At 41.1% G+C, this 13,517-nt stretch overlaps 1 long non-coding RNA gene across 1 annotated transcript; it reads left to right on the top strand.

The window, feature by feature from the left end:
- Positions 1-7,093: 7,093 nt before the first annotated feature.
- On the top strand, positions 7,094-13,000 carry LOC141420424 (uncharacterized). Its single transcript, XR_012444958.1, has 3 exons — positions 7,094-7,184; positions 12,032-12,119; positions 12,912-13,000. It is a non-coding gene; the product is annotated as an uncharacterized lncRNA (long non-coding RNA).
- The last annotated feature ends 517 nt before the right edge of the window (positions 13,001-13,517 follow it).

Genomic DNA, 13,517 nt, shown 5'->3' with positions numbered 1-13,517 from the left:
TATTTGGGTCCTCGATATACGGGGCACACGTGGCCTGAGCACACGGGTGACCTGAGCATCCTAGGATCGGGTGATACCATGCCTCAGTAGAGATCTTCGTAAACTTTTTTGGTTTTGGTGGAACTGTTGGGACTGGTAATACTGGCGTTGAAACTCAATGCTTTTCACTTGCAAAGCAGTTGCTCTACCCTTTTAGCAACACCTCCTGTCAAAGTTCTATAAATCTTTAGATTAAAGAAGTACAGTGAACCCCGAAAAGAATACACAGAGCCAAACCATCCAACACCAATCACTATATTGTTTAGGAATGGATCGGTATGTGATAAAAAACCCATAGTAATGTACCTGAAATTTGGGCTGTTTGCCCGTGACGTATACCTGCATTTCTCTCACCTCAGCAGGTAGAAACAGGAGGATCGCAGTTCAAAGCCAGCTCTTGCAAATATTTTCCACAAGCCTCTGTTGAAAATACTCAACGCACAGAAGGTGTGCTGGAGTGGTATGGTTTTTCTTTTTTGAAATATTGTTTATTGAGTACTGTTGTACTGGGTATATGTTGTTACATTTACAAAAGTTTTTTACACTATGTCATAGTTAAAATCATCCCTTCCATCATTTTCCTTTATTATCTCCCTCCCTATTCCTGGAATAGTTTCACAGGTCTCATGTTTCCATTTTCATACATGAGTACACAATATTTCCATCCTATTCACCCTCACAACCATTTACTAATAATCCTCCCTGCTCCCAATGTAACTGACCGCGAGACAAGACCAGGTTTCCTTTCTTGTGTTGTGTTTTTTATTAGTTTATATGTTTGTGTTTGGTGGGACTGGGTCTGTTTTCTTCTTTTGAAAAAAAATGATATTTTTTTGTTTAAGATAGGTCTATAGGGAGTTTCACTGTGACATTTCCATGTACATACGTCTTATGATCCTAATTGTTTCATCCCTTCCTGTTGTCCTTTTTACTTTATTCCCCTTCCATTTTTGATGTATAGAAAATACATTCACATTCTTAACTTCGTTCTTTTAAATGTTCTCCCTCCCATTAGGGACTCCCCGTCAGATTGAGTTGTTTTTCATAGCACTCTTTGTATATTTATTGGGCCTGTATTCTACATCTGAGAGAAAACATGCAGTGTTTGGTTTCAGAACCTGGCTAATTTCACTTAAGATAATCTCCATTTCCATCCATTTCTCTGCAAAGGATAAAATCTCATTCTTTATTGTGGCTGAATCAAATTCCATTGAAAATTCTTGTTTTTCTAATTTACAGATAAAAAGAAAGTTATGCAGTGACACAGATTATCAGGAAATTACCACATGGTTTCTGTTCAACTGGAATTTCAGATTCCACAAACTCAGGTGAGTTAAGGAGCATGTTTGATCAGAGATCTTTCTCTGTGAGATAAACAACTCCCATACCCCCGCTTCTAGCAGTGACTGAGTTGAGGACGAGTTCATGAGCCCTGGGTCCCTTAGCATGTAGGTATCATTGAAGCATTTTTTGTCAGCACCCCAGCAAATGCACTGGTAGGATTTTTGCAGAGGCCATAGATGCTTTATTGCAGGGCAGATGTCAAGATGCCCCTGGGCTTTCAGTGTAAGCCCCTGAGTTTATGGAGCCCTCTTGGATGCCACCAGTAGTTAGCAGATGGGCCTGTCATCTTCCATGTGTTAGTTACCTATATGTGTGTAACAAATTCCTCCAACTTTTAGCATAGTAAACAAGAAAACATAATTCACTCATTTTCTGTGGCTCAGGCATTTGGGAAGTGCCCAGTTGAGCAAAAGTGACCGAAAATGTTAGTAGAATAGGAGAAGCCAAACTGACCTTATATGTCATTTAGACCAACCTTCTTATTTGATAGGGAAATGTATGCAGAGAGTTTGAATGATTACCTGTGCTGGTGCAGCTATTTTCAGAGGTGTTTGGAGCACAGGGCTCTGTTCCTCACATCTGCTGTTGGGTGATGTGAGTGTGATGTCAGTGCTACAACGTTTGTGAGGAGGTATGAGGTCATGAGAAGTAACATGCATAGTCAGTCATTTGGGTGTTAGTTTGTGGGAAAACTGGCCGATTAAGTTTGGTTGTGTAACTTCTGTCTGTGAAGGTCAGTGAAATGAACACAATGATTAAAAACACTTTTTTTCCATTCCTGAGTTTTAACAAACTTACTGTAGTGGGGGTACATTGTGACTTTTGCCAAAGTTCTTATAATATGCCATAGTTGAATTCATCCCTCCACATTCTCCTTTATTCTCTCTCACCGTATTCCTGGAATAGTTTCATCACGTCTCGTTTTTCCATTTTCATACATGAGTATATAATATTTATACCATATCCTACACCCTTTCCTTATATCCTCACCCCTCCCACAAGTAACAACTCCCTATACAGGACCTATTTTCCATTTCTGTTACCAAAAATCCCTTTTTGTGTTTATTTTGTTTTAGTGTGGGGGGCAGAACTGGGGCTTGAACTCAGGGACTCTACCTTGAGGCAGTTCACCAGCCCTTTTTTTGTGATAGGTGTTTTTGAGACAGGGTCTTGCAAACTATTTGCCCAAGCTGTGTTTGAACCAAGATCTTCCTTATCTCTCCCTTCTGAGTCACAGGGACTGCGGGTGTGAGCCACTGGTGACCCGCACGTTTTTGTTTGTTTAATTGAGATAGCTATACGGGATGTTTCATTGTGACATTTGCTCATACATATATAGCTCTATGCATATATATATATGTACACGTTATAACACAAATTGGGTCATTCCCTCGATTTTTTGCTTTTCTACTTTATTCTCCTTCTTATGGTAGTTTCAAAAGTTTTTAAAATTCTGCATTCCTCTACAGAAAGTACAACAACCATATTGACCTGGTTAACCTCCTCCTTTTACCCTCTCTCTCTCATAAATGAGCTCCCCTTAGACCTGTTGTTCATACTACTGCTTGTATGTGTGTCAGGTCTCTAGTGCATGTGTGAGAAAAAACATGTGGCCTTTGGTTTCCCCAACCTGACTAATTTAACTTAAGGTGATGTTCTCTAGTTCCATCCATTTACCTGCAAACAACAAAATTTCATGCTTATTTAAGGCTGAATAAAATTCCATTGTGTGTAAATGCCACAGTTTTGGATCCATGTATCAGTTGTGAGGCATCTTGGCCGTTTACATATGTTAGCTGTTGTGAGTAATGCTGCAGTAAACACGGATGTGCAGGTGTCTGTATTGTTACCTGGCTTGCATTCATTCAGGTATATCCCTATGAATGATAATGCTGGATCACACAGCAATTCTACTTTGAGTTTCGAGAAGCCTCCATATTGTTTTCCACAGTTGTTGTACTAATTTGCATTCCCACTAACTGCATATGAGGGTTCCTTTTTTTTAGACATCCTTGAAAACATTAGCTGTTTGTATTCTTGATAGCCATTACAGTGGGAGTGGTTTGGAATCTTGGTATGGTTTTAATTTTTGTTTTCTTTCTGACGAGCGATGGTGAGCATTTCTTTATGTAGTTGTAGGTCCTTTGGACTTCTGCCTTGGAACAAGCTCTGTTAAGTTCATTCGTGTATTTCTTCATTGGGTCACTGATTTTTACGGGAATTTAGTTTTTGAGTATATTCTCGGTATTAATTTCAGTCAGATGTATACCTGGCAATGATTTCCCCATTCTGGAGCCTTGGTTTCTGCTTCTATTCCTCACCACGTCATCTCAAGGTGTGGTTCTAGTGGACTGGCAAGGGAGGAAAAGGTTCCATGGAGGCACAGCACAGACACCTGTTGATCTGATATTAATTCTTCTCTGGTCTGCAGAGTACATCAAAGCACAGGCAGTGAAGGTTGGAAGGAATTCACCTCATTCACCGGTGTTTCCAGGTGTTCATAAGTATGGGTTCTGCTGAAAGGTACTTTTTTTTGATGAAAGCCCAGAAATTGACTTACACAAAGTAGTTAATATTCATGGGTCACATTCATTGTGTGGGTGTGTTTGTGTGTGGGGCCGCATGTGCGGTTGAAAATAGTTCCTGGATCATTGTCCGTGGATGCTGTGTTCCTAATAATGCCAGTCAGGAATGCTCCTTCGGAAGGCAGTAATTTTGGGTTTTTCTCTGTGTTGTTACTCCCTAGGTAAACTGTAATCAATTCACTGAGGAGGAAAGATTCAGGGATCCTTGAATATGTGCAGGGTATGTGAGGCTATCACGATGCATATATGTATGTGCCTCGTTACCCTGCTAGAAGTGATTTGAGTTCAAGTGATGGCTTCAGACACTGACTCTCGATTAGCCTTTAGTTGTTCCTTGGCATAATGGTGGTAGTATGTCTTCCTTCCAAGGACAATGTTGGAAGTGATGTCACTTCTTGGGTTTTTCTAAGTTTGATCCTTCCTAAAGTGCTTAAAGTGTCGCCTCAGTACGGTAACGCCAGGATTTCAGCCTTTGCAGATAACATTCGACTTGCGTTGAATAGAGGCCAGGTTCCTGGGTGTCTGTGTCTACCTTTCTGTGTGCCTTTCTTGTGTGTATGTGTCTGTCTTTGTCTGTGTGCTTAATATTTCTCATTTGTTCATGTATTAATTTCTTTGCTATTTGTCATAAATTCTCATATTACCAATTGTTTCACACTCTTTGAGTGTATCCGCTGCTTAGGCATGCAGAAGTGTCTTTGAATCAAAATCTATCATTAACGTGGAGGAAATAGATGGAACGAACAAGGCTGGGTGATGTTCTATGACTTCTGGTCTTGCACAAAGTTGTAATTAACTCCATAGAATGTAAGAAATTCACATACAAGATAAATATTAGTATGTCACTCATTCTCTGTGTGTGAGTGTGTGTGGGATGTTTGTTGTTTAGTTTCCCAACACTGGTTGGTAGAATATAGGTTCCTTCCCCAAGTCACTTGAGGAACAGCCTTGTGTGGCACTGACTTTATGTCTTGGGTTCCATGAATGAAAGGTGAACTGTGATGTCCCTCAGAGAACCATTGCAGATTTGGATGTCCTTCCTGAGAGTTTCATGTTTATTCCATAGGTTGTGGTGTTCCTGAAATCTGCCATTCTTCCGAGAGGTGGTAAGCTTTTCAGTCACTAGAGAACCCTAAGCATTCCTTGGCTATAGCGTGTGTGTGCCTGTGTACTTCTCAGATCAAAGTGAAGTAATTTCTGTGTCGTTAGGAAGTGAATTCTTGTGGTGACCTTGAGGCTCTTGGCAGCCAGTGTGTGCTTTTGCGTGTTTTGTTCAAGTTAGGAACACTGTAGGCTGGAAGACAGCCCCAGGCCCTCACTCTGTGATATTTTGGGTCAGTTAAGGGAATACCCTCCCAGATGATGGGAGATGTAGTTCTGAGAAGGAAGTTGCCTCATCCAAGGTTCAGGGAGTTTTCCTGGCTTATTTACCTTCAAAGGGCTTGAGGTGTTTGTGTACTCACGAGGTGAAAGCCTTCCTGTCCTCCAAAGTGTGGGGTCCAGATTGGGAGTAGTTTGGAAGAAGTCAGAAATGTCATGCCAGTTGAACCTTGAATGATCTGAGGAGGGAACGTGGAGGAGAAAAGCAATTCCCAGATCACAAGTTCTTGCCAGGAAACTGCCACACAAATGGCTGGAGACTGAAGGGAGAGGGGCCATAGAGGCAGTGCTTACGTGGTCTGACCAATCAGGACAGACTTGGTTGTGATGTCACAGTGGGATCCCAGCCACTGCAACATACACATTCCCGAGGCAGCTCCTGCCTGGCCTCTTGCTATGGTAGCACAGCCAGCCAAGCATGGAGAAGCTGGAGGTAGGTGCCACTGTCTCGTGTGGAAGACTTCTCTTTTATTTGGGTCCTCGATATACGGGGCACACGTGGCCTGAGCACACGGGTGACCTGAGCATCCTAGGATCGGGTGATACCATGCCTCAGTAGAGATCTTCGTAAACTTTTTTGGTTTTGGTGGAACTGTTGGGACTGGTAATACTGGCGTTGAAACTCAATGCTTTTCACTTGCAAAGCAGTTGCTCTACCCTTTTAGCAACACCTCCTGTCAAAGTTCTATAAATCTTTAGATTAAAGAAGTACAGTGAACCCCGAAAAGAATACACAGAGCCAAACCATCCAACACCAATCACTATATTGTTTAGGAATGGATCGGTATGTGATAAAAAACCCATAGTAATGTACCTGAAATTTGGGCTGTTTGCCCGTGACGTATACCTGCATTTCTCTCACCTCAGCAGGTAGAAACAGGAGGATCGCAGTTCAAAGCCAGCTCTTGCAAATATTTTCCACAAGCCTCTGTTGAAAATACTCAACGCACAGAAGGTGTGCTGGAGTGGTATGGTTTTTCTTTTTTTAAATATTGTTTATTGAGTACTGTTGTACTGGGTATATGTTGTTACATTTACAAAAGTTTTTTACACTATGTCATAGTTAAAATCATCCCTTCCATCATTTTCCTTTATTATCTCCCTCCCTATTCCTGGAATAGTTTCACAGGTCTCATGTTTCCATTTTCATACATGAGTACACAATATTTCCATCCTATTCACCCTCACAACCATTTACTAATAATCCTCCCTGCTCCCAATGTAACTGACCGCGAGACAAGACCAGGTTTCCTTTCTTGTGTTGTGTTTTTTATTAGTTTATATGTTTGTGTTTGGTGGGACTGGGTCTGTTTTCTTCTTTTGAAAAAAAATGATATTTTTTTGTTTAAGATAGGTCTATAGGGAGTTTCACTGTGACATTTCCATGTACATACGTCTTATGATCCTAATTGTTTCATCCCTTCCTGTTGTCCTTTTTACTTTATTCCCCTTCCATTTTTGATGTATAGAAAATACATTCACATTCTTAACTTCGTTCTTTTAAATGTTCTCCCTCCCATTAGGGACTCCCCGTCAGATTGAGTTGTTTTTCATAGCACTCTTTGTATATTTATTGGGCCTGTATTCTACATCTGAGAGAAAACATGCAGTGTTTGGTTTCAGAACCTGGCTAATTTCACTTAAGATAATCTCCATTTCCATCCATTTCTCTGCAAAGGATAAAATCTCATTCTTTATTGTGGCTGAATCAAATTCCATTTAAAATTCTTGTTTTTCTAATTTACAGATAAAAAGAAAGTTATGCAGTGACACAGATTATCAGGAAATTACCACATGGTTTCTGTTCAACTGGAATTTCAGATTCCACAAACTCAGGTGAGTTAAGGAGCATGTTTGATCAGAGATCTTTCTCTGTGAGATAAACAACTCCCATACCCCCGCTTCTAGCAGTGACTGAGTTGAGGACGAGTTCATGAGCCCTGGGTCCCTTAGCATGTATGTATCATTGAAGCATTTTTTGTCAGCACCCCAGCAAATGCACTGGTAGGATTTTTGCAGAGGCCATAGATGCTTTATTGCAGGGCAGATGTCAAGATGCCCCTGGGCTTTCAGTGTAAGCCCCTGAGTTTATGGAGCCCTCTTGGATGCCACCAGTAGTTAGCAGATGGGCCTGTCATCTTCCATGTGTTAGTTACCTATATGTGTGTAACAAATTCCTCCAACTTTTAGCATAGTAAACAAGAAAACATAATTCACTCATTTTCTGTGGCTCAGGCATTTGGGAAGTGCCCAGTTGAGCAAAAGTGACCGAAAATGTTAGTAGAATAGGAGAAGCCAAACTGACCTTATATGTCATTTAGACCAACCTTCTTATTTGATAGGGAAATGTATGCAGAGAGTTTGAATGATTACCTGTGCTGGTGCAGCTATTTTCAGAGGTGTTTGGAGCACAGGGCTCTGTTCCTCACATCTGCTGTTGGGTGATGTGAGTGTGATGTCAGTGCTACAACGTTTGTGAGGAGGTATGAGGTCATGAGAAGTAACATGCATAGTCAGTCATTTGGGTGTTAGTTTGTGGGAAAACTGGCCGATTAAGTTTGGTTGTGTAACTTCTGTCTGTGAAGGTCAGTGAAATGAACACAATGATTAAAAACACTTTTTTTCCATTCCTGAGTTTTAACAAACTTACTGTAGTGGGGGTACATTGTGACTTTTGCCAAAGTTCTTATAATATGCCATAGTTGAATTCATCCCTCCACATTCTCCTTTATTCTCTCTCACCGTATTCCTGGAATAGTTTCATCACGTCTCGTTTTTCCATTTTCATACATGAGTATATAATATTTATACCATATCCTACACCCTTTCCTTATATCCTCACCCCTCCCACAAGTAACAACTCCCTATACAGGACCTATTTTCCATTTCTGTTACCAAAAATCCCTTTTTGTGTTTATTTTGTTTTAGTGTGGGGGGCAGAACTGGGGCTTGAACTCAGGGACTCTACCTTGAGGCAGTTCACCAGCCCTTTTTTTGTGATAGGTGTTTTTGAGACAGGGTCTTGCAAACTATTTGCCCAAGCTGTGTTTGAACCAAGATCTTCCTTATCTCTCCCTTCTGAGTCACAGGGACTGCGGGTGTGAGCCACTGGTGACCCGCACGTTTTTGTTTGTTTAATTGAGATAGCTATACGGGATGTTTCATTGTGACATTTGCTCATACATATATAGCTCTATGCATATATATATATGTACACGTTATAACACAAATTGGGTCATTCCCTCGATTTTTTGCTTTTCTACTTTATTCTCCTTCTTATGGTAGTTTCAAATTTTTTAAAATTCTGCATTCCTCTACAGAAAGTACAACAACCATATTGACCTGGTTAACCTCCTCCTTTTACCCTCTCTCTCTCATAAATGAGCTCCCCTTAGACCTGTTGTTCATACTACTGCTTGTATGTGTGTCAGGTCTCTAGTGCATGTGTGAGAAAAAACATGTGGCCTTTGGTTTCCCCAACCTGACTAATTTAACTTAAGGTGATGTTCTCTAGTTCCATCCATTTACCTGCAAACAACAAAATTTCATGCTTATTTAAGGCTGAATAAAATTCCATTGTGTGTAAATGCCACAGTTTTGGATCCATGTATCAGTTGTGAGGCATCTTGGCCGTTTACATATGTTAGCTGTTGTGAGTAATGCTGCAGTAAACACGGATGTGCAGGTGTCTGTATTGTTACCTGGCTTGCATTCATTCAGGTATATCCCTATGAATGATAATGCTGGATCACACAGCAATTCTACTTTGAGTTTCGAGAAGCCTCCATATTGTTTTCCACAGTTGTTGTACTAATTTGCATTCCCACTAACTGCATATGAGGGTTCCTTTTTTTTAGACATCCTTGAAAACATTAGTTGTTTGTATTCTTGATAGCCATTACAATGGGAGTGGTTTGGAATCTTGGTATGGTTTTCATTTTTGTTTTCTTTCTGACGAGCGATGGTGAGCATTTCTTTATGTAGTTGTAGGTCCTTTGGACTTCTGCCTTGGAACAAGCTCTGTTAAGTTCATTCGTGTATTTCTTCATTGGGTCACTGATTTTTACGGGAATTTAGTTTTTGAGTATATTCTCGGTATTAATTTCAGTCAGATGTATACCTGGCAATGATTTCCCCATTCTGGAGCCTTGGTTTCTGCTTCTATTCCTCACCACGTCATCTCAAGGTGTGGTTCTAGTGGACTGGCAAGGGAGGAAAAGGTTCCATGGAGGCACAGCACAGACACCTGTTGATCTGATATTAATTCTTCTCTGGTCTGCAGAGTACATCAAAGCACAGGCAGTGAAGGTTGGAAGGAATTCACCTCATTCACCGGTGTTTCCAGGTGTTCATAAGTATGGGTTCTGCTGAAAGGTACTTTTTTTTGATGAAAGCCCAGAAATTGACTTACACAAAGTAGTTAATATTCATGGGTCACATTCATTGTGTGGGTGTGTTTGTGTGTGGGGCCGCATGTGCGGTTGAAAATAGTTCCTGGATCATTGTCCGTGGATGCTGTGTTCCTAATAATGCCAGTCAGGAATGCTCCTTCGGAAGGCAGTAATTTTGGGTTTTTCTCTGTGTTGTTACTCCCTAGGTAAACTGTAATCAATTCACTGAGGAGGAAAGATTCAGGGATCCTTGAATATGTGCAGGGTATGTGAGGCTATCACGATGCATATATGTATGTGCCTCGTTACCCTGCTAGAAGTGATTTGAGTTCAAGTGATGGCTTCAGACACTGACTCTCGATTAGCCTTTAGTTGTTCCTTGGCATAATGGTGGTAGTATGTCTTCCTTCCAAGGACAATGTTGGAAGTGATGTCACTTCTTGGGTTTTTCTAAGTTTGATCCTTCCTAAAGTGCTTAAAGTGTCGCCTCAGTAGGGTAACGCCAGGATTTCAGCCTTTGCAGATAACATTCGACTTGCGTTGAATAGAGGCCAGGTTCCTGGGTGTCTGTGTCTACCTTTCTGTGTGCCTTTCTTGTGTGTATGTGTCTGTCTTTGTCTGTGTGCTTAATATTTCTCATTTGTTCATGTATTAATTTCTTTGCTATTTGTCATAAATTCTCATATTACCAATTGTTTCACACTCTTTGAGTGTATCCGCTGCTTAGGCATGCAGAAGTGTCTTTGAATCAAAATCTATCATTAACGTGGAGGAAATAGATGGAACGAACAAGGCTGGGTGATGTTCTATGACTTCTGGTCTTGCACAAAGTTGTAATTAACTCCATAGAATGTAAGAAATTCACATACAAGATAAATATTAGTATGTCACTCATTCTCTGTGTGTGAGTGTGTGTGGGATGTTTGTTGTTTAGTTTCCCAACACTGGTTGGTAGAATATAGGTTCCTTCCCCAAGTCACTTGAGGAACAGCCTTGTGTGGCACTGACTTTATGTCTTGGGTTCCATGAATGAAAGGTGAACTGTGATGTCCCTCAGAGAACCATTGCAGATTTGGATGTCCTTCCTGAGAGTTTCATGTTTATTCCATAGGTTGTGGTGTTCCTGAAATCTGCCATTCTTCCGAGAGGTGGTAAGCATTTCAGTCACTAGAGAACCCTAAGCATTCCTTGGCTATAGCGTGTGTGTGCCTGTGTACTTCTCAGATCAAAGTGAAGTAATTTCTGTGTCGTTAGGAAGTGAATTCTTGTGGTCACCTTGAGGCTCTTGGCAGCCAGTGTGTGCTTTTGCGTGTTTTGTTCAAGTTAGGAACACTGTAGGCTGGAAGACAGCCCCAGGCCCTCACTCTGTGATATTTTGGATCAGTTAAGGGAATACCCTCCCAGATGATGGGAGATGTAGTTCTGAGAAGGAAGTTGCCTCATCCAAGGTTCAGGGAGTTTTCCTGGCTTATTTACCTTCAAAGGGCTTGAGGTGTTTGTGTACTCACCAGGTGAAAGCCTTCCTGTCCTCCAAAGTGTGGGGTCCAGATTGGGAGTAGTTTGGAAGAAGTCAGAAATGTCATGCCAGTTGAACCTTGAATGATCTGAGGAGGGAACGTGGAGGAGAAAAGCAATTCCCAGATCACAAGTTCTTGCCAGGAAACTGCCACACAAATGGCTGGAGACTGAAGGGAGAGGGGCCATAGAGGCAGTGCTTACGTGGTCTGACCAATCAGGACAGAATTGGTTGTGATGTCACAGTGGGATCCCAGCCACTGCAACATACACATTCCCGAGGCAGCTCCTGCCTGGCCTCTTGCTATGGTAGCACAGCCAGCCAAGCATGGAGAAGCTGGAGGTAGGTGCCACTGTCTCGTGTGGAAGACTTCTCTTTTATTTGGGTCCTCGATATACGGGGCACACGTGGCCTGAGCACACGGGTGACCTGAGCATCCTAGGATCGGGTGATACCATGCCTCAGTAGAGATCTTCGTAAACTTTTTTGGTTTTGGTGGAACTGTTGGGACTGGTAATACTGGCGTTGAAACTCAATGCTTTTCACTTGCAAAGCAGTTGCTCTACCCTTTTAGCAACACCTCCTGTCAAAGTTCTATAAATCTTTAGATTAAAGAAGTACAGTGAACCCCGAAAAGAATAAACAGAGCCAAACCATCCAACACCAATCACTATATTGTTTAGGAATGGATCGGTATGTGATAAAAAACCCATAGTAATGTACCTGAAATTTGGGCTGTTTGCCCGTGACGTATACCTGCATTTCTCTCACCTCAGCAGGTAGAAACAGGAGGATCGCAGTTCAAAGCCAGCTCTTTGAAATATTTTCCACAAGCCTCTGTTGAAAATACTCAACGCACAGAAGGTGTGCTGGAGTGGTATGGTTTTTCTTTTTTGAAATATTGTTTATTGAGTACTGTTGTACTGGGTATATGTTGTTACATTTACAAAAGTTTTTTACACTATGTCATAGTTAAAATCATCCCTTCCATCATTTTCCTTTATTATCTCCCTCCCTATTCCTGGAATAGTTTCACAGGTCTCATGTTTCCATTTTCATACATGAGTACACAATATTTCCATCCTATTCACCCTCACAACCATTTACTAATAATCCTCCCTGCTCCCAATGTAACTGACCGCGAGACAAGACCAGGTTTCCTTTCTTGTGTTGTGTTTTTTATTAGTTTATATGTTTGTGTTTGGTGGGACTGGGTCTGTTTTCTTCTTTTGAAAAAAAATGATATTTTTTTGTTTAAGATAGGTCTATAGGGAGTTTCACTGTGACATTTCCATGTACATACGTCTTATGATCCTAATTGTTTCATCCCTTCCTGTTGTCCTTTTTACTTTATTCCCCTTCCATTTTTGATGTATAGAAAATACATTCACATTCTTAACTTCGTTCTTTTAAATGTTCTCCCTCCCATTAGGGACTCCCCGTCAGATTGAGTTGTTTTTCATAGCACTCTTTGTATATTTATTGGGCCTGTATTCTACATCTGAGAGAAAACATGCAGTGTTTGGTTTCAGAACCTGGCTAATTTCACTTAAGATAATCTCCATTTCCATCCATTTCTCTGCAAAGGATAAAATCTCATTCTTTATTGTGGCTGAATCAAATTCCATTTAAAATTCTTGTTTTTCTAATTTACAGATAAAAAGAAAGTTATGCAGTGACACAGATTATCAGGAAATTACCACATGGTTTCTGTTCAACTGGAATTTCAGATTCCACAAACTCAGGTGAGTTAAGGAGCATGTTTGATCAGAGATCTTTCTCTGTGAGATAAACAACTCCCATACCCCCGCTTCTAGCAGTGACTGAGTTGAGGACGAGTTCATGAGCCCTGGGTCCCTTAGCATGTATGTATCATTGAAGCATTTTTTGTCAGCACCCCAGCAAATGCACTGGTAGGATTTTTGCAGAGGCCATAGATGCTTTATTGCAGGGCAGATGTCAAGATGCCCCTGGGCTTTCAGTGTAAGCCCCTGAGTTTATGGAGCCCTCTTGGATGCCACCAGTAGTTAGCAGATGGGCCTGTCATCTTCCATGTGTTAGTTACCTATATGTGTGTAACAAATTTCTCCAACTTTTGGCGTAGTAAACAAGAAAACATAATTCACTCATTTTCTGTGGGTCAGGCATTTGGGAAGTGCCCAGTTGAGCAAAAGTGACCGAAAATGTTAGTAGAATAGGAGAAGCCAAACTGACCTTATATGTCATTTAGACCAACCTTCTTATTTGATAGGGAAATGTATG

The sequence above is a fragment of the Castor canadensis genome, unplaced genomic scaffold (genome assembly GCF_047511655.1).
Source record: "Castor canadensis unplaced genomic scaffold, mCasCan1.hap1v2 HAP1_SCAFFOLD_154, whole genome shotgun sequence".
NCBI classification, from domain to species: domain Eukaryota; kingdom Metazoa; phylum Chordata; class Mammalia; order Rodentia; family Castoridae; genus Castor; species Castor canadensis.
The sequence above is the reverse complement of the archived record's forward strand: the minus strand, read 5'-3'. Positions and strand labels throughout refer to the sequence as shown.